We start from the raw sequence: 4772 nt of genomic DNA on the forward strand, positions 1-4772 counted from the left end.
ATCCCTGTCCCTGTTCTGATGGCCCCGAGTCCGAATATGGTGGCTAGAGTTAGAGCTCCTGCAGTAATGAGTTCTCTCTTAGTTACTCTTTTGGGTGCTATCCACATCTGGTCTACATACTCAGTTGTGTGGTATATGATTTTTGGGAACACAATTACCATTACACAGAATTCTGACTGATTAAACATATTTTTATAGAGGCAAGGGGTTAATCCTGCATGAGAACAAAGCCACCATGAGTTATTTGGTGGAATAATCCAGTTTTCTGAAGTATTGAATATATTCCTGTTACTTTGCATAAGTGGCTATATCTTGTTGGCACTGTTCCTATACATGTCCCATTTCCCGTAAGCACCGGTAGTGTGAGGCCGGGTCTTCTCTGTCCCCAACTGCAAGCATCTGAGTTGTTTGCAGTGCTATAATTTCCTACTATTGCTACTGCTTCGTAAAATGGAGGTTTTATGGAGTAGCACAGCCAACAAGCTTCTGTCTCGTTGGGTTTAGTATGGTTTAAGGCCTTATAAGTGGTATTTATCATTACCCATAAGGGGTCATCTTTGAATGGGATTTAAATTTCTTGGGGTTTTCTTGGAGTAGTCCTGGTTACATTGACCACCTGAGTGGCCGGAGGATTAGTACCCTTATTTGTGGACTGCGGAGTAGTATTAGGCTTACTTGGGGGCCATACTGACTGGTTTGGCCCTATTAGTGTTGGGGAAGCTTTGGGTTTGATTTTTAATTTTATTTGAATGACAGTCCCAAAGAGGGGATATTGATAGAGGTAGAGTCCCCAAGTGAGTCCTGAGACCCATCGCCCGTCCTTTTTTCCTTCCTCTGTAAATTTTACACGAATAAGGTTACAGTTTGTATTATACCTGGTGTGAGTACATGGTTGGACATAGGACATTTCAATAAATTGGGGTTTTACTTTCCATTTCCATTCCCCATCATTGGTGGTGACACAACTCCAGGCTGCGCAGTAGAGGGTTTCGATTCCTCCACATGTGCGCCTCATTGCCCCCGTCCTAAATCCCGGGCATGCATAAAATCCATTTCTACTTATTGACACCCTCCTTTGTGCCCGCCTCCAATCACCTCCTTCCATATCTTCTAATGGACTAACTTTTTCTAAATTGAAATATAAATCTGGCCACCAGGTATTTAGGGGAGTATCGTCTACTGTAGTAGTATTATAGACTTCATGGGTTTCTAAATTAGAAATCTCCCAAGTTAAAGTATAGGGTGTATGGGGGTTGCTAGCAATACTTATCAGTCCGTAGGAGGTGAGCAGGAGCACGCTAATGAGTGTTCCTCCGATCATGGTGGGTCCGGAGCTGCTGCAACAGTCTTGGTATGGGACACCTAGGCCTTTGGTCTCAGCTGGTTTTCGAGGTCAGTTTTCGACGCAGAGTCAATTTTGAAGGGTGGGTCTTACTCTGGTCAACCGTCCAGGTGGTGTTGGCTTCCAGCACGAAGTCTCGAACCGCAAAGGGATCAGCTGGTCGGGCGTGGGTGTAATGGATCCAGGTAGCAATCCCGTCGACTTTGAGAGCAGTGGGTGTGGTTAGGATCACAATGTAGGGTCCTTTCCACCGTGGTTGGAGGGTCTCTTGCTTGTGTCTCCGCACGTATACCCAATCCCCGGGTCGGTAGTGACGCGGCTCGGGAGGGGGCCCGTTCTCATAAATGGCTCTCAATCTGGGCCAAACTTCCTGGTGGGTGCGCTGGAGTTCCCTCAGGGAAATAAGAAGTTTATGATCATCAAATTCAGTTAACACATTAGACTGTAGGTTGGGAATTATAGGGGGGGGCACTCCATACATGATTTCAAAGGGGGTTAATCCTAGTTTGTAAGGGGAGTTCCGCACCCTGAACAGAGCGTAGGGGAGTAAGACTACCCAGTTAGCGCCAGTCTCCATGGTCAATTTGGTTAGGGTCTCTTTTAGGGTTCTATTCATTCTTTCTACCTGCCCTGAGCTTTGGGGTCTATATGCACAATGTAGTTTCCAATCGGCCCCAATAAACTGCTCTATCCCTTGTATTACCTTTGAAACGAATGCTGGTCCGTTATCTGATCCTATTAGGGTAGGGAATCCGTACCTGGGCATGATGTCTTCCAACATTTTCTTTGCTACTACCTGTGCCGTCTCATGCTTGGTGGGGAAGGCCTCTGTCCATCCTGAAAAGGTATCTATAAACACTAACAAATATTTGTATCCATATTTTCCAGGCTTTACCTCGGTGAAGTCTACTTCCCAATAGACTCCCGGCCTGGTTCCATGGGTTCTGGAGCCAGGGTTTTTTCCGTGGTTGGTGGCTTTAAGTTGCCTGTCCTCTGGAGTCTCTCTATTATTATAGACACGCTGGGCAATGCGGAGTTAAGTCCTGAATCTGTTTTCCCTCCAGGTCCTCTAGTTTCTGGAGTTTCTTTTTAATATCAGTGGCTGCCTGATTTACAAAGGCCATTACAACAGCAGCTTGATTTTCGGGGGCCTCGGGGTTCATGGGGGTATATTGTCTAAAGGTTTCCATTAATCTTTCTAAATAAGCGGCAGGGCTCTCTGTCTTACCTTGTATTACTGAATACACTTTTGCCAAATTAGTGGGCTTGCGTGCAGCAGCCCGGAGACCCGCCATTAGAGTCTGGCGATAAATGCGCAGCCGTCCCCTACCTTCTGCCATGTTGTAGTCCCAGCCATCCTGTGGGGGTCGGGTCAAGGGAAAAGCTGCATTAATGAGATCAAGGTTAGCAGTGGGTTGGCCGTCATCTCCAGGAACCAGCTTTCTTGCTTCCAATTGAATTCTTTCTCGCTCCTCGGTGGTGAACAGGATTCGGAGGAGCTGCTGACAATCATCCCAGGTGGGTTGATGGGTGAACATAACGCTGTCTAAGAGACTTATTAAATCTTTAGGGTTGTCAGAGAATCGGGCATTCTGGGTTTTCCAGTTATATAGGTCACTGGTAGAGAAGGGCCAGTATTGAAGTCGGGGGTTCCCCGTATCATCGGGAGGCCCTATTTCCCGTAAGGGTAAAGCTATGGTAGAGTCAGGGAGGCGGAATCCTGGCTCACGTGGGGTCCGGCCACAGGTGCGCCCAGCCAGCCCTTGGATTGCGCCTTCATTAGGCATGGGCGCGGGTTGAGCCTCCCTATTTTCTAGTTCTTCTATCGGCTGGGCTATGGGAGGCTCTGCCGGTGCAGCAGGGATAGGGGCAGCTTGCGGAATAAGAGGAGGAACCTGGTAAGGGGGAGGGTCAGGGAAAGTAGATCTTGGCTGTCAGGGAGAACGGGGTGCAGTTGGGGCTGACGGCTTGGGAGGGTTGATAGGTTTAGCCGCTAGAATTTTGACGGCCCTGTTGTTAAGAAAGAGACCATCCAGGGAGGTGGGTTTTCTACTAAATCTTGCCACACCAAAATATAGGGAATCTGATCCGTATGACCTTCTTTCCCTGGTAGGAAAATTTTTGATTTTACTTTAAGGACCACAGGGAGGCAGAAGGTTCCCTCTGTAGGCCAATTGACTCCAAAGGTGGGCCATTCAGAGCGGCAATAGGTAATCAACTTCCTTTTGCGAATATCTAGGCTTAAGTTGTGTCCTCTAGCTTTTACGTCCCGGAAGTTGGCTAGAAGGAGGGAGAGAGGGGTACTCTGCGTTTGGCCCATGTTATGATTCTGAGGAAGAGGAGAAGAGAAGGGGGCGCTGCTGGCCAGGGGGCGGGAGGGAAAGCCGCAGGGAGCTGAGGAAGGAGGAGAGAGGAACAAAGGATGGAATAATTAATTCTGATCAGCCGAGAAAACACTTAATTCCAACAAAACATCCGACCCATGAAAGAAAAACAAGAACTAATAGGAATCTTTCGCAGCGGTTCCAACTTTCTGGTGCCGTCTCAGCCAATCCAACAGAAAGGGTTATGGCTAGGACGGCTAGGACGGCGGTGATTATAAGGGCCCAGGGGTGACAATACATTTAGACTGACATAGAAGCACTCGCGTACTCGTCCGTCCGCGTCCCTCTCGGAAACTTAGGTGCCTCTTAGCATGGGCGGGCAGGTATAAACCCCCTGCTTGGATCAAAATAAATTTTGACCGCCTTAAGCCGTATGAGGATCACCGCGGAAGTCGGGTTAGAGCCCACTCGAATCCCGTAGCTTATGCCGTGGGACTACACATAGGGTAAGTCAGGTGCGTGCCCCTGACTCCCAACAATCATTCCAGTCGATTGAACAGACAGACACACAGACACACATCACATCAAAATACAGGTAACAATTGGCATACCTGGTTTGTTTTTTTGTTTTGTTTTTTTTTTTTTTAGACACCTAGAGATATTTCTTAGCACTCTGGAAGTTCATAGAGAAAATGAAAGTATTCAGCTCGCAGGCGCGTTGGGCGTAAGCAGCCCACAGAAAAGAATCCTGATGGGCCAAAAAGGCCCCCCGATGGACCAAGGAGGTCCCCTGATGGGCCAAGAAGGCCCCCAGATGTCAGTGGACGTCTCCAACTGACCCCAGCCGGGTGCCCTATAGCGCGTCCACCAGGGTCACACCAGCTTCCAGACAGAACCGGTTCTCCAGAGAAGAAACACAGATCAGAGAGAAAAGGAAGAACTTTAGAGCCGGCTTACTTACCGATCGGAATCAGATATGACCCGTTGACCAGAAGTCTGGTGGGCTCGGGGGAGATCTCGGTGGGACCTCCAAATGTAATGCCCGAAGTTCCGAAACCTCCCACAAAAGTCCACCAGAGTCGTAAGTCAAAGCCAAGCGGCAAGGG

At 48.4% G+C, this 4772-nt stretch overlaps 1 long non-coding RNA gene across 1 annotated transcript; it reads right to left on the bottom strand.

Moving 5' to 3' along the window:
• Positions 1-1613: 1613 nt before the first annotated feature.
• LOC121026527 (uncharacterized) lies at positions 1614-4766 on the bottom strand. The gene is made up of 2 exons (XR_005788380.1): positions 4628-4766; positions 1614-1734 (listed from the first exon to the last, which is right to left on the bottom strand). It is a non-coding gene; the product is annotated as an uncharacterized LOC121026527 (long non-coding RNA).
• Between the last annotated feature and the right edge of the window lie 6 nt (positions 4767-4772).

This window comes from Herpailurus yagouaroundi, unplaced genomic scaffold, assembly GCF_014898765.1.
Source record: "Herpailurus yagouaroundi ecotype Mexico unplaced genomic scaffold, PumYag 124718, whole genome shotgun sequence".
Lineage (NCBI taxonomy): Eukaryota > Metazoa > Chordata > Mammalia > Carnivora > Felidae > Herpailurus > Herpailurus yagouaroundi.